The sequence below is a fragment of the Callithrix jacchus genome, chromosome 6 (assembly GCF_049354715.1).
Source record: "Callithrix jacchus isolate 240 chromosome 6, calJac240_pri, whole genome shotgun sequence".
Taxonomy (NCBI): domain Eukaryota; kingdom Metazoa; phylum Chordata; class Mammalia; order Primates; family Cebidae; genus Callithrix; species Callithrix jacchus.
Genome location: NC_133507.1, coordinates 68187130 through 68214165, shown reverse-complemented (window position 1 = coordinate 68214165; position 27036 = coordinate 68187130). Strand labels below are relative to the sequence as shown.

Here is a 27036-nt window from a genome sequence, read left to right as displayed (position 1 = left end):
TTTTCGGTATCGCTTTTTGCCATTGATAGCTTTGAGATACGGGTTGGAGATCAGCCATCTTGTATAAAAGAAGCCATTCTGTTCCAGAGAGTGTGTGGTTGCAATTCAGCTTCAGATGGTATACAGATTCTTTAAATAATAATGCATTTAGACAGGCTATAAAAGGAGACTGACTCTTTGGGAATGTGTAAAACAAAGTACTGTAATGAAAATAATGTTGTTGATCATTTTGTAGTTCATGAGCATGATGATTGGGTGTTCACTCGAATGTGTGAAATGTGCCACCCTGAACCTTGTTATGATGTTGGCTTGGTAAAACAAAGAAAAGTGTTGTATTGAGAAACAGGGGATTAGGGCTTGTTTCACTATTAACTCTGTATTTAACCTTGACCTTATCATGTATCTCTTTTGTCCTAAATTTCTTAATTATTTTTATTTTGATTTATTTATTTTAAAATTTTCATAAATTTAGAGGGTACAAGTGCAGATTTCTTACCAGGCCAGGATAGTGGTGAAGTCTGGGCTTTTAGTGTCCCCATTACCCAGATAGTGAACATTCTACCCAATAGGTAATTTTTCAGCCCTCATCCCCATTTTGGCCTCCCACCTTTTGTCTTCTCCAATGTCTGTTATTCTACTCTGTATGTCCATGTGTCTCTATTGGTTCACTCTTGCTTATAAATGAGAACATGTGGTATTTGACTTTTTGTTTTTGAGTTATTTCAGTTTGGATTCTGGCCTCCAGTTCCATGCATTTTGCCAAAAATGATATGATTTTCTTCTTTTTTATGGCTGAGTAGTGTTTCATAATACATATATAAACCACGTTTTCTTTTTTCAGTCCTCCATTGATACACACTTAGGTTGATTCTGTATCTTTGCTATTGTGAATAGTTCTGAAAGAAGTGCAGGCATCCTTTTGGTATGATGAGGTATTTCCATTGGTTATAAACCCAGTAATGGGATTTCTGGATTAAATAATGATTCTATTTTTAGTTCTTTGACACATCTTCATACTGTTTCCCATAAAGGTTTTACTACTTTATAGTCCCACCAGCAGTGTATAAACATTTCCTTTTGTTTTTCTACAACCTTGCCAGCATCTGTTGATTTCTTTTTTTTTTTTTTATGTTTTCGTAATAGCCATTCTGACTGGTATGAGATGGTAATTCATTGTTTTAATTTGCATTTCTCTGATGATTAGCGATTTTAAGCACTTTTTCATATGTTTGTTGGATGCTTGTATGTCTTCTTTTTCATTTTGAAAAATATTTGTTCATGTCCTTTGCCCACTTTTTAGTAGAGTTATTTTTTTAATTGAGCTATTTGAATTTCTCATAGATTCTGGATATTAGCCCTTGTGGATGCATAGTTTGCAAATATGTTTTCCAATTCTGCAGGTTTTGTGTTTACTCTGTTGATAGTTTCTTTTGCTGTGTAGAAGTTTTTTGGTTTAATTAAGTCTTATTTGTCAAATTTTGTTTTTGTTATTTTGTATTTTGAAGACTTGATAATAAATTCTTTGCATAGGTCAATGTCCAGAAAAGATTTTCCTAGGTTTTCTTCTAGAATTTTTATACTTACAGGTGTTATATTTAGGTCTTTAATTTATTTAAAATTTATTTTTGTATATGATATGGTAAAAAGTCTGAGTCCAGTTTTATTCTTCTGCATGTGACTATCCAATTTTCCTAGCATCATATATTGAAAAAGGTTTCTTTTCCAGAGTGTATATGTATTTTTTCCTTTTTAAAAGATCAGTTGGTGGTAGGTTTGTTTATTTATTTTTGGGTTCTCTATTCTGTTTCATTGACCTATGCATCTATTTTTAGACCAGTACCATGCTGTTTTGGTTATTATGGCTATGTTGTATGATTTGAAGTCAGGTACTGTGATTCTTCCGGCTTTGCTCTTTTTGCTTAAGATTGCTTTAGCTATTTGGGCTCTTTTTTTGGTTTCATGTGAATTTTAGGATTGTTTTTTCTAATTCTGTGAAAAATGGTCAGTAATTTGACAGAAATTTCATTGAATCTATAAGTAACTTTGGGCAGTGATATTGTTTGGCTCTGTGGGAGGCCAAAATTTCATTTTGGAGGTCCCATAATTCCCATGTGTTGTGGGAGGGACTTGGTAGGAGATGATTGAATCATGGGGGCAGCTCTTTCCTGTGCTGTTCTTATGGTTCTCATGAGACCTGATGGTTTTGAAAACAGGAGTTTCTCTGCACAAGCTCCTTTTTTGCCTGCTGCCATGCGTGTAAAATATGACTTGCTCCTCCTTGCCTTCTGCCATTATTGTGAAACCTTCCCAGCCATGTGGTGCTGTAATCCAATAAACCTCTTTCTTTTGTAAATTGCCCAGTCTTGGGTATGTCTTCATCAGCAGTGTGAAAATGGACTAATACAGTAAATTGGTACAAGGAGTGGAGCACTGCTGAAAAGATACCTGAAAATGTGAAAGTGGCTTTTGAACTGGGTAACAAGCAGAGTTTGGAACAGACTGAAGGGCTCAGAGGAAGACAGGAAAATGTGGGAAAGTTTCGAATTTCCTAGAGATGTATTGAATGGCTTTGACAACATTTCCGATAGTGATATGAACAATAAGGTCCAGGCTGAGGTGGTCTCAGATAGAGATGAGGAACTTTTTGGGAATTGGAGTAAAGGTAACTCTTGTTATGTTTTAGCAAACAGATTGGTGGCATTTTGCCCCTGCCCCAGAGATCTGTGGAACTTTGAGCTTGAGAGAGATGGTTTAGGATATCTGGCTGAAGAAATTTCTGAGCAGCAAAGCATTCAAAATGTGAATTGGGTGCTGTTAAAGGCATTCAACTATATAAATTATATAATTCCATTTTCTGAGGAGAAACCCAAGCTGGCTGCAGAAATTTGGGAAAGTAAGAAGGAACTGGGCCGGGCACGGTGGCTCATGCCTATAATCCCAGCACTTTGGGAGGCTGAGGTGGGTGGATCATGAGGTCAGGAGATCGAGACCATCCTGGTCAACATGGTGAAACCCCATCTCTACTAAAAATACAAAAATTAGCTGGGCATGGTGGCACGTGCTTGTAGTCCCAGCTACTTGGGAGGCTGAGGCAGGAGAATTGCTTGAACCCAGGAGGCGGAGGTTCCAGTGAGCCGAGATTGCACCATTACACTCCAGCCTGGGTAACAAGAGTGAAACTTCATCTCAAAAAAAAAAGAAGGAACTGAATGTTAATTTTCAAGTCAATGAGGAAAATGTCTCCAGGGCATGTCAGAGGTCTTCTTGGCAGCCCTTCCCATCACAGGCCTGGAGGCCCAGGAGGAAAATGTGTGCAGCCTAGGGATGTGGTATCCCGTATCCCAGCTGCTCTAGCTGTGGCTGAAAGGGGCCAGTGTAGAGCCTGAACCATGGCTCAGAGGGTGCAAATCTCAAGCCTTGGCAGCTTCTACATGGTATTGATCCTGTGAGTGCACAGAAGTCAAGAACTGGGGTTTGGGAACCTTCACCTAGATTTCAGAAAATGTATTGAAACTCCTAGATCCCCAGGCAGAAGTTTGCTTTAGGGGTCAGTGCAGTCCTCATGGAGAACCTCTGCTAGGGCAATGCAGAGGAAAATGTGGGGTGGCAGCCCCTACACAGAATCCCTACTGAGGTACCACCTAGTGGAGCTGTGAGAAGAGGGCCACTGTCCTCCAGACCCCAGAATAGTAATCCACTGACAGCTTGCACTGTGCACCTGGGAAAGCCACAGATACTCAACACCAGCTGGGAGAGAGGCTATACCCTGCAAAGCCACAGGAGTGGAGCTGCTTAAGAGTAGGGGACCTACCTTTTGCATCAGTGTGACCTGGATGTGAGACATGGAGTCAAAGGAGATCATTTTGGAGCTTTAAGATTTGACTGCCCTATTGGATTTTGGTCTCACATGATCCCTGTCACCCCTTTGTTTTGGCCAATTTCTCCCATTTGGAATGGCTCTATTTACCCAACCTCAGTTGTATCTAGGAAGTAACTAGCTTGCTTTTGGTTTTACAGGTTTATAGGTGGAAGGGATTTGCCTTGTCTAATGAGACTTTGGACTGTGGACTTTTGAGTTAATGCTGAAATGAGTTGAGACTTTAGGGGACTGTTGGGAAGGCATGACTGGTTTTGCAATATGAAGATACGAAATTTTTGAGGGGGCAGGAGTGGAATAATATGGTTTGGTTCTGTGTCCCTACCCAAATCACATCTTGGATGTTCCATAATTCCCACATGTCATGGGAGGAACCTCGTGGGAGATGATTGAATCATGGAGTGGTTTATTTCTGTGCTGTTCTCATGATAGTGAATGGGTCTCGTGAGATCTGATGGTTTAAAAATGGGAATTTCTTTGCACAAGTTCTTTTTTTTTTTTTGCCTGCTACAATCCATGTAAGATGTGACTTGTGCCTCTTTGCTTTCTGCCATGATTGTAAGACCTCCCCAGACATATGGAACTGTAAGTCCAATAAACCTCTTTCTTTTGTAAATTGCCCAGTCTCAGATATGTCTTTATCAGCAGCATGAAAACAGACTAATACAGACAGTATGCCATTTTAACAATATTGATTTTTCCGAATAGTAACCATGGGTTGGAAGCATGGTAATTTTTTCTGTTTGTGTGATTTATGATTTGTTGTATATCAGTAATTTGTTGTTTCTTACAGGGATTTTTCAACTCCTTGGTTAAATATATGCCTGGTATTTTATTTTATTTTTCTAGCACTATAAGTGGGATTGCCTTCTTGATTTGGTCCTCAGCTAGATGATTATTGCTGTATAGAAACAGTACTAATTTTTATAGGTTAATTTTTTATCCTGGAACTATTGAATTCATTTCAAATCTACGAGTTTTTTGGTAGACTCTGTAGGGTTTCCTGAATATTATATCATTAGCAAACAGAAATAATTTAACTTCCTCTTTTCTAATTTGGATGCCTTTTATTTTTTGTTCTTGCTTGATTGCGCTGGTGGGGGCTTCCAGTACTATGCTAAATAAGAGTAGTGAAAGTAGGCATACTTGCCTCATTCCAATTCTTATAGGAAATGGTTTCAACCTTTCCCTGTTAAGTATGTTGTTGGCTATAGGTTTGTCATATATTGCCTTTATTATGTCAAAGTATGTTTTGTTTTATGCCTAGTTTGTTGAGGATTTTTATGATGAAAGGGCATTAAACTTTATCAATTGCCTTTTCCACTTTCATAGAGATGATCATATGGTTTTTGTTCTTAATTCTGTTTATGTAATGTATCACATTTATTGATTTGGGAATGTTGAACCATCTTTGCATTCCTGGTATGAATCACTCCTGATCATGGTGTATTATCTTTTTATATGCTGTTAGATTCAACTTGCTTGTATTTTGTTGAAGATTTTCAAATCTATGTTCATCAGGGATATGAATCTGTACTTTTCTTTTTGTGTTGTGTCCTTGTCTGCTTCTGATATCAGGGTTATCCTGGCCTTATAGAATGAGTGAGGGAGAATTCCCTTCTCTTCAATTTTTTGGTATAGTTTATGGGAGAATTTCTCTTTGTTTTTCTTTGTATGTTTGGGTTTGGTAGAATTTGGCTGTGAATTCATCTGGTCCTGGGTTTTCTTTTAGCAATTTTTTTAAATGACTTTGAAAATGTCATTCCTTTTTTTTCTGGCCTGTAAGGTTTCTTCATAAAAGTCTTCTGTTAGTCTGATGAGGGTTTTATTTTTTTTAATAGATGAGTAGATGCTTTTCTGTAGCCAATTTAAAAATTATTTCTTTCACTTTGACTTTAGAAGTTCTTAATATAATATGCAGTGCAAAGTCCTTTATGTAATATATTTGCCTAGGGATGGCTGGACCTTCTCTATCTGGATTTTGACTCTCTTGCTAGACTTGGGAAGTTTCCATTGACTATTTTCTTAAGTAGGTTTTCTGAACTTTTTGATCTCTCTTTTCTATTAGGAATACTGCTAATTCATAAGTTTGGTTACTTTGTATAATCTCAGATGTCTCAAAGGCATTCTTTCTTCTTTTTTTTTTTTCTTATTTTTATCTTACTGGAATATTTCAAAAGACCTGTTTCAAATTTACAAGAAAAACCCCAAACAACTTTATTAAAAAGTGTGCAAATAACAGGAACAGACACTTCTCAAGAGATGACATTTTTGTGACCAACAAATATATTTTAAAATCAACATCATTGATCATTAGAGAAATGCAAGTCAAAACCACAATGAGATACCATCTCATGCCAGTCAGAATGGTGATTATTAAAAGTCAAGAAAGCACAGATGTTGCTGAGGCTGTGGAGAAAAAGGAACAATTTTTCACGGTTAGTTCAACCATTGTGGAAGACAGTGTGGTGATTCCTCAAAGATCTAGAAGTAGAAATACCATTTGACCCAGCAATCCCAATGCTGGATATATGCCCAAGGAATGTAAATCATTCTATTATAAAGATATATGCATGCATATGCTCATTGCAGCACTATTCACAATGCAGATATATGAAATTAACCAAAATGGCCATCAATAAAAAACTAAATAAAGAAAATATGGCACATATACACCATGGAACACTATGCAGCCATAAAAAGAGACGAGATCATGTTTTTAAAAAGGACATAGATGGAGCAGGAAGCCATTATAATCAGTAAACTAATGCAGGAACAGAAAAAATATTTGCATGAAATAAAACGTGGATGTTTTCATTTATAAGTGGGAGCTGAATGATGAGACACATGGATACATGGGGAGGAACAAAACACACTGAGGCATGTCAGAGGGGAGGGGATGGAAGGAGAGAGAGCATCAGGAAGAATAGCTAATGGATGCTGGGATTAATACCTAGGTTATGGATTGATCTGTTCAGCAAACCACCATGGCACACATTTACCTATGTAACAGACTGCACATCCTGCACAGGTACCCTGGAATGTAAAACAAAAATTGAAGGAAAAAGAAAAGACTTGTTTTCAAGTTCTGAGATATTTTTCTTCTGCTTGAACTAGTTTATTATTGAAGCTTTCAAATGTACTTTGTTTTTCCTTCAATGAATTTATTACTTCCGCAACATCTGCATTAAAAAAAAAAAAAAAAACTCTATTAAGAAACCATCAGGCCGGGCGTGGTGGCTCAAGCCTGTAATTCCAGCACTTTGGGAGGCCAAGGTGGGTGGATCACGAGGTCAAGAGATTGAGACCATCCTGGTTAACATGGTGAAACCCTGTTTCTACTAAAAATACAAAAAAAAAAAAATTAGCTGGGCATTGTGGTGCATGCCTGTAATCTCAGCTACTCAGGAGGCTGAGGCAGGAGTATTGCCTGAACCCAGGAGGCAGAGGTTGCAGTGAGCCGAGATCGCGCCATTGCACTCCAGCCTGGATAACAAGAGCGAAACTTCGTCTCAAAAAAACAAAAACAAAAATAAAAACCCACCATTAGAGCGAACCAGCAACCAACAGAATGGGAAAAAAATTTTTTGCAGTCTACCTATCTGACAAAGTGCTAATATCCAGAATCTACAAAGAACTAAAACAGATATACAAAAAAAAAAAAAAACAAACAGCCCCATTCAAAACTGGGTGAAAGATATAAACAGACCCTTTTCAAATGAAGACATATATGAGGCCAACAAGCATATGAAAAAATGCTCATCATCACTGGTCATTAGAGAAATGCAAACCAAAACCGCATTGAAATACCCTCTCATGCCAGTTAGAATGGCGATCGTTAAAAAATCTGGAGACAACAGATGTTGGAGAGGATGTGGAGAAATAGGAACACTCTTGCACAATTGGTGGGAGTGTAAGTTAGTTTAACCATTGTGGAAGACAGTGTGGTGATTTCTCAAAGATCTAGAAGCAGAAATACCATTTGACCCAGCAATCCCAATGTAGGATATATGCCCAAAGGAATGTAAATCATCCTATTATAAAGATATATGCATGCATATGCTCATTGCAGCTCTGTGTACAATAGCAAATGCCTGGAACCAACCCAAATGCCCATCAATGATAGACTAGACAAAAAAAAAAAAAAAAAAAGTGGCACATATACACCATGGAATACTATACAGCCATAAAAAACGAGTTTGTGTCCTTTGTAGGAACATGGATGAATCTGGAAACCATCATTCTCAGCAAACTGACACAAGAACAGAAAACCAAACACCACATGTTCTCACGCATAGGTGGGTGTTGAACAGTGAGAACATGTGGACTCAAGGAGAGGAGCATCACACACTAGGGGCAGTGGGGGGGGGTAGGGAAGGGACAGCAGGGGGTGGGGAAGGTGGGGAGGGATAAAATGGGGGGAAATGCCGGATATAGTCAAAGGGGAAATAGAGGCAGCAAACCACCTGGTTATGTATGCACCTATGCAACAACCCTGCATGACCTGCACATGTACCCCAGAACCTAAAGTAAAATAAAAAAAAAAAACTCTATTTCCTTGGTAAATTTCTCATCCGTATTCTGAACTTTTTTGTACTAGTTTTCATATTTCTCTTGCATCCCATCAAGCTTTGTTAAAATCAAAATTTTGAATTATGTATCTGGTGTTTTGAGCCATTCTTTTGATTTGGATCTGTTGCCAGACAATTGTTGTGGTCCTTTGGTGGTGTCATAAATTTCTACATTTTCATGTTTCCTGTGTCCTTCCATTGATATCTGTGCGTCGGGTATAGCAGTCACCTTTCCGTTTTTTTGTCCATGTTAATAAAAAGTTTACTTTCTATATAACTGTTTTAAATTTCAATAGTTTTATTCTTTTCACTCCCTCTTCTTGTTTCAAATGCAATTTGAAAATTGTTAACTATATATTATAGTCAGCTCCATATTATGCCCTTGTAGTTCCAAAGCTTTTTAAAGTGATATCCAGGTCAACACTACTTACGCCAGTACTGCAGCTTAAGATGCATGAAACTCCAGCTACAATACAGGATGAAGTATCCTGTGAAGACTATTGTGATACCACTGACTCCACTCTTCTTTATGGTGGTGTTGCATTTAGTCCAGCCCTTTTGTACAGCCCCAAGAGCTTCATTAGAGAGAATTTGGAGATTATAAGTCTGATTGGAGGTTTCAAACTTCTTATATCAGTCGAATTTCTTTCCAACAAAGGAACTTTTGAAAGTCTTTCTTCCTGGGGACTGATAAGCTGCGGTTTCTGGGCCACTGCATTCTACCACTGAGGCTTTCCTGGGGACACCTTAAGATAAGCAGGAAACAGGCTGGACGTTCCTTTCTGCCAGCAGTTGTAGCATGATTGGTGAAGGGGCTCTGAGAAGTGTGATCCTTGGCTAGGAATAAAGGGCCCTGTTACTCAGTGTGCAACATTTGGAACTGACAGCCAGATTTGGGCTCCAGGGAGACTTGTTCTTTACTCTCCACTAATGCTTTTACATCTGAGACTCAATTATGACTGATGTCTTTTACTTTCTCTTCTTGGGGAAATTTTGTAGACCGGAAAGATTTTGAGTACTTGGTTGTGTTTCAGAAAGAAATTCATTTTAAGTTACCTCCTTTGGAATGAACCAGCTTAAAGAGGGTCTTCATCTTAAGATTTCTTCTCTGTGGCTGAATCATCAGTTTTGGTCCTCAGAGCCATGCTCATGGCAGTCCATTCTTGCTTTTCTGTCCCAGACACACTTTACTCTGCATTTTTTTTGGTTCTTTTATGTCTCTACTCCAGTGCTAAGTCTTTATTCTTGGTTCCCCATGACTCAGATTTTGCCTACTGAGCTAATTTTAAGGCTTAATTAGTGATTCTGTGTTCTTTTCCTGAGTCCCAGTGTCTCTTATACCAGTGGAGACTCTTGAGGGGTGATCCCTGTGATGGTTAGGGATCACCCCTCAAGAGTCTCCACTGATATACCCACACCCAATTTCCTCCTGCTCCCCACTGCCTCCTTAATCCCTAGTAACCCTAATATGTTCTCCACTTCTATAATATTATCATTCAAGAATGTTATATGAATGGTATTTTACAGTATATATGAGTTTCTCCGCATCCTCACTGCATTTGGTTTTGTCATTATTTTTAATTTTAATCAATCTCATAGAGGTGTGCAGTTGTATTTTGTGGTTTTAATTTGCCATGCCACTAGTAACTAATGATACTGAATATCTTTTTATGTGCTCCTTTGCTATCTGTGTATCTTCGTTGGTGAAATGTTTTTCAATGCCTTCTGTTCATTTTCTGATTTTTGTTTGTTTTGAGATGGAGTCTCTCTCTGTCACCCAGGCTGGCGTGCAACCTCTGCCTCTAGGGTTCAAGTGATTCTTTAGCCTCAGCCTCCCAGTAGCTGGGATTACAATTGCCCACCATCACGCCTAGCTATTTTTTATTTTTATTTTTTGGTATTTTAAGTGAAGACAGGGTTTCTCCATGCTGGCCTGGCTGGTCTTGAACTCCTGACCTAAGTTGTCTGCCTGCCTCGGCCTCCCAAAGTGCTGGGATTACAGGTGTGAACCACTGCGCTTGGCCCTTCTTTCCATTTTCTAATATAATTTTTTAACTGCTGAGATTTTAAGAGTTCTTTTTATATTTAATATACCATCATTTTTGGATATGTGGTTTGCAAATATTTTCTCACAACCTATAGTTTCTGTTTTCGTCTTAGTAACAATCTTTCAAAGAGCAACATTAAAAAATTCACAATATAATTTATTACACAATGTACATTAATTCTGGTGTGCTTTATAATTATTTATCATTTGGTACATATGTCCTTCAACTTTTATTTTGCTTTTTGGGGTATATGTTCAGGTTTGTTAAATGGGTAAATTGTGTGTCTCTTTGGTTTGGTGTGCAAATTATTTTATCACCCAGGTAGTGAGCATAGTACCTGATATGTAGTTTTTTCCCCCCCATTATCACTCTCCTCCCATCCTCCACTCTAAAATAGACCCCAGTGTTTATTGTTCCCTTCTTTGTGTACCTGTGCACTTAATGTGTAGCTCCCACTTATAGGTAAGAACATGTGCTATTTTGTTTTCGGTTCCTGCCTTAATTTGTTTAGAATAATGCCCCCAAGATTCATCCAGATTGCTGCAAAGGATATTATTTCATTTTTTTTTATGGTTATGTAGTGTCCTATGGTGAATATATACCACATTTTCTTTTTCCAGCCCACCATTGCTGAGCATCTAGGTTGATTCCATATCTCTGCCATTGTGCAAATAATGCTGTGATGAACATACAAGCGTAGTATCTTTATGGCAGAACAACTGATATTCTTTTACATAGATATAGTTGTTATATATTCCTCTCTACAGTGACTGAAACTAGTTTACATTCTCACTAGCAGTGTATAAGCATTCCCTTTTTTCTGTAACCTTGCCAGGATGTGTTGTTTTTTAACTTTTTAATACTGGCCATTCTGACTAGTGAGAGGTGGCATCTCATTGTGGTTTTTATTTGCATTTCTCTAATGATTAGTGATACTGAACATTTTTTCATATGCTTGTTTGCTGTGTGTATGACTTCTTTTGAGAACTTTCAGTTCAGGTACTTTGTCTATTTTTTAATGGGGTTGTTTTTACTTATTAATTTGTTTAAGTTCCTTATAGATTCTGGATACTTGAAATTTGTCAGATGCATAGTTTGCAAAATTTTTCTCCCATTCTGTAGGTTGACAAAAAGAAAGTTTTCAAATTGTATGAAGTCTAGTCATTTTTTTCCTTTATCAGTTATGCTTTTGATGTCAAATCTTAGAACTTTTTGCCTAACTGTAAATTCTGATTTTTCCCTATAATTTTTTTCTAAAAGTTTTACTATTTTACACTTCATTTTAATGTGTGTAACTCATTTTGAGTTGATTTTTATATGAAGTGTGAGATTTAGGTTGAAGTTCATTTTATTGCCTATGGGTGTCTAATTGCTCCAACACTCTTTGTTGAAAAGGCTTTCTTCCTTGAATTGCTTTGTACTGCTATCAAAAATCATTTGTGCATATTTATATGGCTCTATTTCTGTGTTCTCTGTTCTATTCCATTGACATATGTGTCTGTAGACTACAGCTACTTAGTCTTGATTATGGTAGCTATATAGATAGTCCTGAAATTAGGTATATTGGTTTTTCTTTCTTTTAAAAGTTGTTTTAGCTATTCTAGTTCTTTGATTATTCACATAAATGTAAAATAATCTTGTCTAAATATTGAAAAACTTACTAATAAGAAAAAAAAGAAAATATAAAAAAAAGAAAGAAAAAGAAAAAACCTACTGAGATTCTGATAAGAATTGTATTAAACCTATGCATCAATTTGGGGAGAATTAACATCTTTAATATATTGAGTATTCCAATTCATGAACATGGTAGTTTTTATATTTTTATTTTTGGTCTTATCTTTGTTTTTGGCCTAAGTATAATATTATCTTCATAAAATGAATTGGAAAATGTTTCCTCCCTTTCTGTTTTCTGTAAAAGATTGTGTAGAATTGGTGTTATTATTCTTAAAATATTTAGTGAAATTTTCCAGTGAAACCACCAAGCCCTGCAGATTTCTCTTTTTTTAAGTTAAAAATTTAGTTATTTTAATAATGATTTGGATTTTCAAGTTATGTATTTCATATTGGGTGAGTTATGGTAATTTGGGTTTGTTGGAGAATTGGTTCATTACATCAAAGTTGTCAATGTTTGTAGAGTTGTTCATAGTATTTCTTTATTATCCTTTTGGTGGCTGTAGGTTCTTTAGTGAAACCTCTGTTTTATTTCTGATATTGGTTATTTGTGTCTTCTCTATCCTTCTCTTTCTTTAGGGACAGAGTCTCACTCTGTTACTCAGGCTGAGTGAGGTGGTGTGATTATAGATCACTGCAGCTTTGAACTGCTGGGCTCTGGAGGCTGATCCTCCCACTTCAGCCTCCTGAGCAGCTGGGACTATAGGCACATACCACCATCCTGGGCTGTTTGTTTTTTATTTTTGGTAAAGATGGCGGTTTTGCTATGTTGCCCAAGCTGGTCTCAAACTCCTTGCCTCAAGCCATCCTCCTGCCTCAACCTCCTGAAAGCACTAGGATTACAGGAATAAACCACAATTCCAGCCTGTATTTTGTTGTTGTTTTAAAATCCATTCATCCACTGTTTTTTTTTTTAAGTTGATGTATTAGTGATACAGGATGGGGGGCAGAGAAGTGCTAAGAGGAGAAGAGTGTGGTCCCTGGCCAGCACTCCAACCTGGGGCTGTGCTCATGGAGGTAGGTAAGGACACAAGCATTTGTGTTTTTGTGCCCAAATGTTGATTTTTCCAAGACCACCCTAGCCCTCTATGCCCCCATTCTGTTCCTATAAAAATCCGAAGACACTAGCAGGCAAAGACACAAGTAAACCACCTTCCCACTCCATCTCCCTTCTGGCCTCCCCATCCACCTCGCTGAGAGCTACCACCCTCAATAAAAAACCTTGCAGTCATCCTCCAAGACCACGTGTGATCCAATTTTTCTGGTACACTACGTCAAGAACCTGGGATACAGAAAGCCCTCTGGTCCTTGCAATAAGGCAGGAGGTCTAATTGAGCTGATTAACACAAGCTGCCTGTGAGCGGCTAAACTGAAAGAGCACACTGTAACATACGCCTGCTGGGGCCTCAGCAGCTGTAAACATTGAGCCCTAGACACTGCCATAGGGTCAGAGCCCACTCTCCCCTTGACCTGCCCGTCTGCTTGCTCCCCCTAGAGGTTTCGAACCGCGGATCTTGCAGAAGCACACAACAACCCCATCACCATGCCCTGTGTGGGGAACAAGGGATTTTTTCCCATTTCAACGGGACTTAAATTTACCCTATTTTTTTGGTTTTATGTTTATTCTCTTTTCTCAGCTTTCTTGTTTTCTTCTTCTTGCCTTTGAGTGGGTTACTTGAACAATTTTTAGTATTTCATTTTATTTTTACAGTGTTTTTGAGTGTATTTCTTGGCATAGTTTTTTTTTTTTTTTTTTTAAGAAAGTTTGCTTGGGCCAGGCATGGTGGCTTAAGCCTGTAATCCCAGCACTTTGGGAGGCCAAGGCAGATGAATCACGAGGTCAAGAGATCGAGACCATCTCAGTCAACATGGTGAAACCCTGTCTCTACTAAAAATACAAAAAATTAGCTGGGCATGGTGGTGTGTGCCTGTAATCCCAGCTACTCAGGAGGCTGAGGCAGGAGAATTTCCTGAACCCAGGAGGCGGAGGTTGCGGTGGGCCGAGATCGCACCATTACACTCCAGCCTGGGTAACAAGAGCGAAACTCCCTCTCAAAAAAAAAAGAAAGAAAGAAAGTTTGCCCTAGGTATTGCAACATACATAGTTTATCACAATCTACTGGTATCATTATTTTACCAGTTTGTGTAAAGTATATAAATGCTACCTCCATCCCTTTCTTATTCTTTGTTTATAATTGTCATAAATATTTACTCTGCATACATTTAGAACCACACAAGAGAGTTCTATAATTTTTGTTTCAATTGTCTATCATAATTTAGAAAACTCGAGGGGTATTTACCCATATTTCTGTCGCTGCATTCCTTTTTCATTTCTGATGTTCCAAGCTTCCTTCTTTTAACATTTGTGTTTAGAGAGTTTTTTTTTTTAACTTGCATTTTGGATTTTGGGGTACATGTGCAGAACATGCAAGATAGTTGCGTAGGTACACACATGGCAGTGTGTTTTGCTGTCTTTCTCCCCTTCACTCACATTTGGCATTTCTCCCCAGGCTATCCCTCCTCAGCTCCCCCGCTGCCACTGTCCCTCCCCTGTTCTCCCCAAGAGACCCCAGTGTGTAGTACTCTCTTCCCTGTGTCCATGTGTTCTCATTTTTCCTCACTCGCCTATGAGTGAGAATATGCGGTATTTCATTTTCTGTGTCAGTTTGCTGAGAATGATGTTCTCCAGATTCATCCATGTCCCTACAAAGGACACGAACTCATCATTTTTTATTGCTGCTTAATATTCCATGATGTATATGTGCCACATTTTCCCAATCCAGTCTGTCATCGATGGACATTTGGGTTGGTTCCAGATCTTTGCTATTGTACACAGTGCTGCAATGAAAATTTGTGTTCATGTGTCCTTATAGTAGAATGATTTATAGTCCTTTGGATATATACCCAGTAATGGGATTGCTGGGTCAAATGGAATTTCTATTTCTAAGGCCTTGAGGAATCACCACACTGTCTTCCACAATGGTTGAACTAATTTACACTCCCACCAACAGTGTAAAAGTGTTCCTATTTCTCCACATCCTCTCCAGCATCTGTTGTCTCCAGATTTTTTAATGATCGCCATTCTAACTGGAGTGAGATGGTATCTCAATGTGGTTTTAATTTGCATTTCTCTAATGACCAGTGATGATGAGCATTTTTTTCATATGTTTGTTGGCCTCATGTATGTCTTCTTTTGTAAAGTGTCTGTTCATATCCTTTGCCCATTTTTGAATGGGCTTGTTTGTTTTTTTCTTGTAAATTTGTTTGAGTTCTTTGTAAATTCTGGATATCAGCCCTTTGTCAGATGGGTAAACTGCAAAATTTTTTTCCCATTCTGTTGGTTGCTGATTCACTGTAGCGTTTGTTTCTTTTGCCGTGCAGAAGCTGTGGAGTTTGGTTAGGTCCCATTTGTCTATTTTGGCTTTTGTTGCGAATGCTTTTTGGTGTTTTGGTCATGAAGTCCTTGCCTACTCCTATGTCCTGAATGGTTTTGCCTAGATTTTCTTCTAGGGTTTTTACAGTGCCAAGCCTTATGTTTAAGCCTTTAATCCATTTGGAGTTAATTTTAGTGTAAGGTGTCAGGAAGGGGTCCAGTTTCTGCTTTCTGCACATGGCTAGCCAGTTTTCCCAACACCATTTATTAAACAGGGAATCCTTTCCCCATTGCTTGTTGTTGTCAGTTTTATCAAAAATTGTATGGTTGTAGACATGTTGTGTTGCCTCTGATGCCTCTGTTCTGTTCCATTGGTCTATATCTCTGTTTTGGTACCAGTACCATGCTGTTTTGATTACTATAGTCTTGTAGTATAATTTGAAGTCCAGTCGTGTGATGCCTCCTGCTGTGTTCTTTTTGCTTAGAATTGACTTGGCTATGCGGGCTCTCTTTTGGTTCCATATAAAGTTCATGGTGGTTTTTTCCAGTTCTGTGAAGAAAGCCAATGGTAGCTTGATGGGGATAGCGTCGATTCTGAAAATTACTTTGGGCAGTATAGCCATTTTCACGATATTGATTCTTCCTAATCATGAACATGGAATGTTTCTCCATCTGTTTGTGTCCTCTCTTATTTCGCTGAGCAGTGGTTTATAGTTTTTTTTAAAGAGGTCCCTTACATTCCTTGTAAGTTGTATTCCTAGTTATTTTATTCTTTTTGTAGCAATTGTTAATGGCAGTTCATTTTGATTTGGCTCTCTTTAAGTCTGTTATTGGTGTATAGGAATGTTTGTGATTTTTGCACATTGATTTTATATCCTGAGACTTTGCTGACGTTGCTTATCAGTTTCAGGAGTTTTTGGGCTGAGGGGATGGGGTCTTCTCGGTACACTATCATGTCGTCTGCAAATAGAGACAATTTGGCTTTCTCCTTTCCTATTTGAATACCCTTTATTTCTTTTTCTTGCCTGATTGCTCTGGCTAGAACTTCCAGTACTATATTGAATAAAAGTGGTGAGAGAGGGCATCCTTGTCTAGTGCCAGATTTCAAAGGGAATGCTTCTAGTTTTTGCCCATTCAGTATGATATTGGCTGTTGGTTTGTCGTAAATAGCTTTTATTACTTTGAGATACGTTCCATCAATACCGAGTTTACTGAGGGTTTCTAGCATAAAGGGCTGTTGAATTTTGTCAAATACCTTCTCTGCGTCAATTGAGACAATCATGTGGTTTTTGTTTTTGGTTCTGTTTATGTAGTGAATTACATTTATAGACTTGCATATGTTGAACCAACCTTGCATCCCCGGGATGAATTATACTTGATCATGATGGATAAGTTTTTTGATGTGCTGTTGCAATCAGCTTGCCAGTATTTTATTGAAGAGTTTTGTGTCTATGTTCATCATGGATATTGCCCTGAAGTTTTCTTTTCTTGTTGAGTCTCTGCCGGGTTTTGGTATCAGGATGATGTTGGTCTCATAAAATGATTTGGGAAGGATTCCCTCTTTTTGGATTATTTGGAATAGTTTCAGAAGGAATGGTACCAGCTCCTCTTTGTGTGTCTGGTGGAATTTGGCTGTGAACCCATCTGGACCTGGGCTTTTTTTGTGTGGTAGGCTCTTAATTGCTGCCTCAACTTCTGACCTTGTTATTGGTCTATTCATAGTTTTGGCTTCCTCCTGGTTTAGACTTGGGAGGACACAGGTGTCCAGGAATTTATCCATTTCTTCCAGGTTTACTAGTTTATGTGCATAGAGTTGTTTGTAATATTCTCTGATGACGGTTTGAATTTCTGTGGAATCTGTGGTGATTTCCCCTTTATCATTTTTTATTGCATCTATTTGGTTGTTCTCTCTTTACTTTTTTATCAATCTGGCTAGTGGTCTGTCTATTTTGTTGATCTTTTCAAAAAACCAGCTCTTGGATTTATTGATTTTTTGAAGGGTTTTTCGTGTCTCTATCTCCTTCAGTTCTTCTCTGATCTTAGTTATTTCTTGTCTTCTGCTAGGTTTTGAGTTTTTTTGATCTTGCTCCTCTACCTCTTTCAATTTTTATGATAGGGTGTTAATTTTGGATCTCTCCACTCTTCTCATGTGGGCACTTATTGCTCTATATTTTCCTCTGGAGACTGCTTTAAATGTGTCCCAGAGATTCTGGTATGTTGTGTCTTCGTTCTCGTTGGTTTCTAAGAACTTTATTTCTGTCTTCATTTTATTGTTTATGCAGTCAACATTCAAGAGCCAGTTGTTCAGTTTCCATGAAGCTGTGTGGTTCTGAGTTAGTTTCTGAATTTTGAGTTCTAACTTGATTGCACTATGGTCTGAGAGACTGTTTGTTATGATTTCTGTAGTTTTGCATTTCCTGAGGAGTGGTTTACTTCCAATTATGTGGTCAATTTTCTAGTAGGTGTGATTTGGTGCTGAGGAGAATGTATATTCTGTGGATTTAGGGTGGAGAGTTCTGTAAATGTCTATCAGGTTTGCTTATTCCAGGTCTGAGTTCAAGCCCTGGATATCCTTGTTGATTTTCTGTCTGGTTGATCTGTCTAATATTGACAGTGGAGTGTTAAAGTGTCCCACTGTTATTGTGTGGGAGTCTAAGTCTCTTTGTAAGTCGTTAAGAACTTGCCTTATATATCTGGGTGCTCCTGTAGTGGGTCCATATATATTTGGGATCGCTAGCTCTTCTTGTTGTATCGATCCTTTTACCATTATGTAATGACCTTTCTTGTCTCTTTTTATGTTTGTTGCTTTAAAGTCTATTTTATCGGAGATAAGAATTGCAACTCCTGCTTTTTTTTTGCTCTCCATTTGCTTGGTAAATCTTTCTCCGTTCCTGTATTTTGAGCCTTTGTGTATCCTTGCATGTGAGCCATCTCACATCATTTCCTGGATACAGCACACTGATGGGTTTTGGTTTTTATCCAATTTGCCAGCCTGTGTCTTTTGATTGTGCATTTAGTCCATTTACATTTAGGGTTAATATTGTTATGTGTGGATTTTATACTGCCATTTTGATGCTAGCTGGCTGTTTTGCCAGTTAGTTGATGCAGATTCTTCATTTTGTTGATGCTCTTTAGCATTTGGTATGTTTTTGGAATGGCTGGTACTGGTTGTTCCTTTCTATGTGTAGTGCCTCTTTCAGGAGCTTTTGTAAAGCAGGCCTGGTGGTGACAAAATCTCTGAGTACTTGCTTGTTCGCAAAGGATTTTATTTTTCCTTCACTTCTGAAGCTCAGTTTGGCTGGATATGAAATTCTGGGTTGAAAGTTCTTTCCTTTAAGGATGTTGAATATTGGCCCCCACTCTCTTCTGGCTTGTAGAGTTTCTGCTGAGAGATCTGCTGTGAGTCTGATGGGCTTCCCTATGTGGGTGACCTGACCTTTTTCTCTGGCTGCCCTTAGTATTTTCTCCTTCATTTCAACCCTGGTGAATCTCACAATTATGTGCCTTGGGGTTGCTCTTCTTGCAGAGTATCTTTGTGGTGTTCTCTGTATTTCCTGGATTTGAGTGTTGGCCTGCCTTGCTAGTTTGGGGAAATTTTCCTGGATAATATCCTGAAGAGTATTTTCCAGCTTGGATTCATTCTTCTTGTCACAGTCAGGAACATCTATCAAACATAGATTAAGTCTCTTCATATTGTCTCATATTTCTTGGAGACTTTATTTATTCCTTTTTGTGCTTTTTTCTCTGATCTTTGTTTCTCATTTTATTGCATTGAGTTGATCTTTGACTTCTGATATTCTTTCTTCTGCTTGGTCAATTCGGCTGTTGAAACTTGTGCTTGCTTTGCGAAGTTCTCGTGTCGTGTATTTCAGCTCCTTCAATTCATTCATATTCCTTTCTAAGTTGTCCATTCTGGTTATCATTTTCTTAAATATTTTTTTAAGGTTCTTAGTTTCTTTGCATTGATTTAGAACATGTTCTTTTAGCTCCTGGAAGTTTCTCATTACCCACCTTCTGAAGTCTGATTCCATCGTTTCCTCACACTCATTCTTTGTCCAGATTCGTTCCCTTGATGGTGAGGAGTTTTGGTCCTTTGTAGGAGGCGAGGTGTTTTGGTTTCAGGTGTTTTCCTCCTTTTTGCCCTGGTTTCTTCTCATCTTTGTGGATTTATCCACCTGTTGTCTGAGTAGTTGCTGACTTTTCGATTGGGTCTCTGAGTGGACGCCCAGATTGTTGATGATGAGGTATTTCTGTTACTTGGTTTTCCTTCTACCAATGTAGCCCCTCCGCTGTACAACTGCTGAGGTTTACTGCAGGCCCTGCTTGTCTGGGTGACACCTGAAGCAGCTGCGGAACAGTAAGGGCTGCTACCAGTTTCTTCTTCTGCTATCTTTGTCCCAGAATGATGCCCACCAAATGTTAGTCTGATCAGTTTTTGTTGAGGTTATTCTTTGGCTATACAGGAGTCAGGGAGCTGCTTGAGGAGACGGTTTGTACTTTATAGGAGCTGAAGTGCTGAGCTGTGAGCTCTGTTGTTCATTCAGGGCTGTTAGGCTGGTGCGTTTAAGTCTGCTGCAGCAGAACTTATAAAACCCCTTTTTTTCTCAGATGCTCTTTTTCAAGGAGTTAGGGCTTTCTTTTTGAGTAACTGTTGCACTGTCCTGCCCAGCTAGGAGGCAGTCTAGTCACTATTTGCTTGCTGAGGCTCTGCCCTGCTACCGTGAGGTCCGCCTGCTGCCCCGGGTTCTGTCCTGCTGCTGTGGGGCTCCGCCCTGGTGCCATGCACTCCGCCCTGCTGCATTGGGCTCTGTCCTGCTGCTGTGCATGGGCTCCGCCCTGTTGCCATGGGCTCTGCCCTGTTGCTGTGAGCTCCGCCCTGCTGTCGTGGGCTCTGCCCTGTTGGCGGAGTCTCACTGTTATTGCGGGTTGCCTCGGCAATGGCAGGCTGCGTCAGCAATGGGAGTGTACCTCAGTAGAGGCAGAATGCCTTGGTAATGGTGGATGCCCCTCCCCCACCGAGCTGCACTGTTTTGGATTCAGCTGTGCCCGCAGTGAAACTCTCAACCCCAAGCGTTTTGAATTGCCATTTTGTTTGTCCCTATGGGGGTGGGACCCGCCGAGACTGATCACCTGGCTCCCTGCCTTAGAGCCCTTTTTCTGTTTTTTTTTTTTTTTTTTTTTTACATTGAACGGTTGACTCTCTCCCAGGTGTTTCAGTTGCCTGCGGATAGGGCACTGGGATCTGTGCAATTTCCCATGCAGTGACCCACTGCGACAGCTCAAATGTCGCTTCCTGGGAATCTCCTGGTTTGGCTCACTGTCCAACTCTCGTTTAATCAGATGTATATGCTAATCTGCCCTCCCAAATCTCAGATTGCCAGTTTAACAGGGCACCCAGACCAGTGCGTTTTTGTGCGGAGTGCCGCTGTGCTGCAGTGCCGGTCGAAACGGCTGCACCAGCCGAAAGGGCTGCGCTGGTGTCCCGTGTCTCTCTTATACCTGGGGATTTTCCCGTTCTGTGGGCAAAAAAGATTTGTCTGGAAATGCGTCTTGGACTCACCCTCTGCGCTTTCACTGAGAGCTGCAATCCTGAGTTGCTTCTACCGTGCCATCTTCATTTTCCCCCCTATCTAGAGAGTTTTTAAAAGCTATTCTTTTAGGGTAGGACTACTTTTGAAAAATTCTCTTAATTTTCCTTTATCTGAGAATGTACTGCTTTCTGTTTAATTTCTGAAGAATAATTTCACTGGGTGCAGGGTTCTGAGTTGACAGTTTTTTTCTTTCTACCTTTGGAAGATACTGTGCCACTTCTTTCTGGCTACCATGGTTTCTTCGGGGAGAAGCTCACTGTTACTCAAATTGTTTTCCCCAAATGTAAGGTGTCATGGCTGCTTTCAACACTTTGTCTTTAGTTTTCAGAATTTTAATTATGATATGTCTTCATGTGTATTATTTTATCTTGTATGGGGTTCACTCAACTTCATGAATTTGTAGTTCTATGTCTCTTGCTAAATGTGGAAACTTTGCAGCCATTTGTCCTCTAAGTACTTTTTCACCCCTGCCCTCATTCTTCTCTTTTTCCAGGACTTCGATGACACAAATATTACATTTAAAAAAAGTTCCTGAAACATGTTCACTTTTTTCAAATCTGTTTTCTCTATGTTTTTCATATTGACTGATTTGTATTGTTTGCTCTTTCTGCTCATCATTTCTTTACTCTATTTCCTCCATTCTGCTGTTGAACTTATTCATGGAGCTTTTAAAAATTTTAGTTACTATATCTCTCAGTTGTAAATTTCAATTTGGTTCTTCTTGATATCTTTCATTTCTTTGCTGAGACATTCTTTTTCTTTGCTAAAGCTTTCTATTTTTTTTATTGTTTCAAGCCTGTTTGTAATTACTCATTGAAACATGTCTATAATGGCTGCTTTAAAATCTTTGTTAGATAATTCTAGCACCTCTGTCATCTGTTGGCATCTATTACTTTTGGTTGTTAGTGTGATTTTTGATTTTTGATGAAATCTGGAAATTTTTATATTATGTTATGAGACCCTAAATCTTATTTAAATCTTTTGATTGGCCTTCTCTAACACCACTCCAGTATTGGAAGGAGGGAGGTACCACCTTGTTAGTATCAGGTGGAATGGAAGTCTAGGTTCTCCAATTGGCCTTGTTGACACTTGAATGGGAGGGGCTCCTTATTACTACTGGGCAAGAGTGGGAATTCTGGCTCCACATAAGGTCTCCATTGACACAGTGGTGGGGGTGGCCTCATTATTGCTGGGTGATGGTGAAAGTTCTAATTCTTTAGTAGGCCTCCTATAATACTACCTCAGTGAGGTGCAGAGGGTTCCTCATTACTGCTTGATGGGGGTAGAATTTCTGGCTCCTTGTGTGGTTTTTACTCATATTGCAGGGATGGGGAGATCATGTTATTGGCCAAAGGGATGAATGTCCTGACTCCCTACTTGGCTTTCTTTGATACTGCTCTGGTGAGGGCATTAGAGCACCTTATTAGTGTCTGATAAGGATGGAAGTCTAGGCTCCCCACGTGACCTTCATTGGCATAGATGGGAGTGGAGCAACAACGTTTTCTGTGGGATTAGGGTAGAATAGAGCATTTCTTGTTTAAACATATTCTGACTATGACAACCTTTTCCTGGCCTTCACCTAGAGACAAGCTTTTGTCCAGGCTATTTTGCCCATGCCTGTTGGTGTGTCCATGTTTCTGGCTTCTTCAGCTGGATGTCTTGGATGTATTAGGCAAAAATAAAGCCCAAGGAATGCCTGACCATGTTGTTCTTTGGGTTTTGATGTTCCTAGCAGTAACCTTCACTCCACCTTTTAGAGTCTTCCTGTGTTTTCTTTATGTCGTGTTTTTGGAATAAGGAAAAATACATTTATTTCATCTTCCTGGAATAATGTGTCTTATAGAAAAGATTTTATTTGCTGCTGAGATTAGGAGTTTTAGTGGATGAAGAGAGGGTAGTTGAGGGGAGGAGGTAGAGAAAGGAGAGGAAAGAAAAACAGGTTCTACCACTCCTAACAAACTCTGTTAGTACTGATTGAATATTTGTTCATTAAATCTTAATTCAGCAAATGTTTATAATTCACCATTGTATGCCCAGGAGAGTGACTGGTGCTAGGAACACAAGGATAAGATTTTTTTTTTTTTTGCTTATTAGGAGCTTAAAATCTAGTCTTATATAAGCTAACACCCAAATAAGCAAATTGTTACATGTTATAATAAAAGAACTGGGTCCTAAAGCATAAGTAGAAGTTCTCTAGGTTAGCTAAAAATGAAGATGGTTTAGACAAAAGAGATGACTTGTTTGAAGGCATGGAAGCATAACATTTTTATGGATCTTAGAGGATGGCATGCATTGGTGTGAAAAGAGTAAGGGTTTCTTATGAGTGAATAGTGGGAGATTAGACTGAAAATATTAGAATTAGATTGTTGAAGCCTTTAATATATATTCATGCTAAGGATGTTTTACACTTTGGTTCTTTTTTTGAGACAGGGTCTCACTTTGTTGCCCAGGCTGGAGTGCAGTGGTGTCCTTTAGGCTCACTGCAGCCTTGACCTCCCGACCCAGGTGATCTCTCCACCTCAGCCTCTCAAGTAGCTGGGAATACACGCACGTGCCACCTGGCTTGTTTTCTGTAGAGATGCCATGTTGTTCAGGCTGTTCTTGAACTCCTGGGCTCAAGCAGTCCACCCACCTTAGCCTCCCAAAGGGCTGGGATTACTGGTGTAAGCCACTGTGTCTGGCTGGTATTTTAGACTTTATGCAGGCAGTGGAGAATAATTTTTAAGCTATTTTAGTGAACATTTAAAATAATGACTTTGGGCACAGCTTGAATCCTGTTCTCTCACTTTCATCCATGGACAGCATGAGCTTCACCACTTGCTCCACCACCTTCTCCACAAACTACCTGTCCCTGGGCTCCATCCAGTCACCCAGCCACAACATCCAGCCTTCCAGCAGTGTGGCTAGCATCTATGCAGGTACCAGGGGCTTGGGCTCCTGGATCTCTTTGTCCCCACCAGCTTCTGGGGCCACTATGGGCTTGGAAACCTGGTCATAGGGATGGCCAGGGTTCTGGTGGGAAAGGGGGACATCCAGAATGAGAAGGAGACAATGCAAAGCCTGAACTGCCACCAGGCCTCCTACCTGGACAGAGTGAGGAGCTAGGAGATTGAGAATCAGAGGCTGGAGAACAAAATCTGGGAACACCTGGAGAAGAAGGAACCCTCGGTAGGAGACTGGGGGCATTACTTCAAGACTATTGAGAATCTGAGGGCTCAGATCTTTGCAAATTCTGTGAACAATGGACACATCATTCTGCAGATTGTCAAAGTCCATCTTGCTACTGATAAGTTTAGAGTCAAATATGAGACAGAGCTGATCATTCACCAGTCTGTGGAGAGTGACATTCATGGGCTTCACAATCATTGATGACACCAGTGTCACTCAGCTGCAGCTGGAGGCAGAGATCAAGGCTCTCAAAGAGTCGCTCTTCATGAAGAACCATGAACAGGAAGTAAAAGGCCTATAGGCCCAGATTGCCAGCTTTGGGTTGACTGTGAAGGTAGATACCCCAGAATCTTAGGACCTCAGCAAGATCATAGCAGAAATCTGGGCCCAGTACAACAAGCAGGATCTGAAGAACTGAGAGGATCTGGACAAGTACTGGTCCTAGAAGATTGAGGAGAGCACCACAGTGGCTACCATGCAGTCCACCATCAGACCTCCTGAGATGACACTTAGGGAGCTCAGATGTAGAGTTCAGTCCTTGGAGATTGACTTGGATCTGATGAGAAACCTGAAGGGTAGCTTGGAGAACAGCCTGAAAGAAGTGGAGGCCCACCACTCCATGCAGATGGAGCAGCTAAATGGAGTCCTGGTGCACCTGGAATCAGAGCTGGCACAGACCTGGGCAGCACCAGGCCCACAAGTACAGGCCCTGCTGAATATCAAGGTCAAGCTGGAGGCTGAGATTGCCATCTACTGCTGCCTTCTGGAATATGGGGAGGACTTTAATCTCGGTGACGCCCTGGACAACTGCAATTTATGCAAACCATCCAACAGACCACTGCCTGGAGGACAGTGGATGGCAAAGTGGTGTATGAGACCAACACCACCAAAATTCTGAGGCACCGAGCCAGCAGAAACAGGGTACTCTTTAGGGAGGAGGAGTCCAATAAAACATTTAGAGGTCAAAAAATGAAAGTAAATAAAATAATGACTTTTTAAATATTTGTATCTATGTCTATGTTTATCTTTTAATATTCTTTAGCATGTGTTGGATGTAATACGTGCCTGCCTTCATCTATCTTTTCCTTTCTACCTTTTCCTGAATGACATCTGTGGCTAGAAATAGGGGAGAAAGATGTTTGGCTAAACATCCAGAGTTACTAGATAGAAATGTGTAAATGTAACAGATGCACAAGTGCAGCTCAGGATAAAGCTGTTGTTTCAAATCTCTCAGACAGTTCTATTTTCACTATTTGTGAGTGTATGTGTTTAAATATAGTAGCACCCAGTTAAGTCTAATAGTCACCTCATAGTTCCTTCACCCCTTACAGTCATTTCAGCTTATTTATCAACAATGGCTTTTCATAGAATCTACTCGAATTATACACTGATGGGTTGTACATTATATTAATTTTAGGAAATGAAATACTCATATTTTAATGAGGAAATTGGTATATTAGGCTGTTCTTGCATTGCTATAAATAAATACCTGAGATTGGGTAATTTATAAAGAAAAGAGGTTTAATTGGATTCTGGTTCTGCAGGCCATACAAGAATGGCATACACATCTGCTTGGTTTCTGGGGAGGCCTCAGGGAGTTTTACTTATGGCAGAAGGTGAAGTGGGAGCAGGCATGTCACATGGCCAGAGCAGGAGCAAGAGAAAGAGTGGGAGGTGCCACACACTTTTAAACAAACAGATTTCATGTGGATTCACTCTGTGCCAAGGTGATGGCACCAAACCATTCATGAGGGATACATTCCCAGATCCAAATACTTCCCACTAGGACCCCTCCAACACTGGAGATTACATTTCAACATGAGATTTGGCAGGGACACAGATCCAAACCATATCAATGGGAATATATGGTTCTGGCTCATTATGTTAAATAAAATAATTTTATCATGTGGAGTGTTACGTTAATTTTCATTGTTTTCTTCTCATTTGCATCTATGGTCATTATCTTTCCTTGCCTTCAGTATTAGTATCTGTAAGCTTTCTCTCTTCTGGAATAGCATATATTAAAACCTATGATATTCCTAATGTATTGGTATATTTTTAAAAAGCCCATATACAATAACACTTTATTTTTATGCTGTCTAAATCTTTTATTTAAAGACATCTGGTACGTTTGGCTCAGTGGACAAAATATGACAGTGCTGAAAAGTAGTATTAGCAATTCTTATGACTTTCTACATATTTTAAGATGTTTATGGCAGAAATTACATACTGTGGTGGATAGAGTAGCAGACTAAGAAAAATTTATCACTGACATGCTATTACTTACTTTTTTGTGACCTTAAGCAAATCAGTAGCGTTTTCTGTTTCTGATTTTGAACCACAATTTTATAGCTATGAAAGAAGAAAAAAATGTTCCAAATATCTGTACAATAGGAATACTGAGATTTCAAGCATAATTCTTTTTTTTTTCTAATGTAGTATAATCCATTGCTACTGTTAGTGTTTCCAAAGTGTCAAACTTGATCCTGTTATAAGTAAAAACATGTCCTTTGTATGGCCAGTGGTAACTTTTTGGTTTGAACTTTTATATGAATTAGGAATAAAAATATAATCTTGAACTGAACTTCAACTTGTCACAAAAATTCTTTAACTATTAAGATATTTTAGGTATTAAAATTCAATTAGAATTAATATAAATTTGAAAAATTATTATAATATTTCAATTATGCTTAGCTGCTTATAGTTTTAATTCATAGACATTAGTTGACTAGATACT

The 27036-nt window shown here is 39.2% G+C and overlaps 2 pseudogenes; both read left to right on the top strand.

The window, feature by feature from the left end:
- Positions 1–223: 223 nt before the first annotated feature.
- Positions 224–320, top strand: LOC118155181 (small nucleolar RNA U13; annotated as a pseudogene).
- A 21626-nt stretch (positions 321–21946) lies between these two features.
- Positions 21947–25298, top strand: LOC144582938 (keratin, type I cytoskeletal 18 pseudogene; annotated as a pseudogene).
- The last annotated feature ends 1738 nt before the right edge of the window (positions 25299–27036 follow it).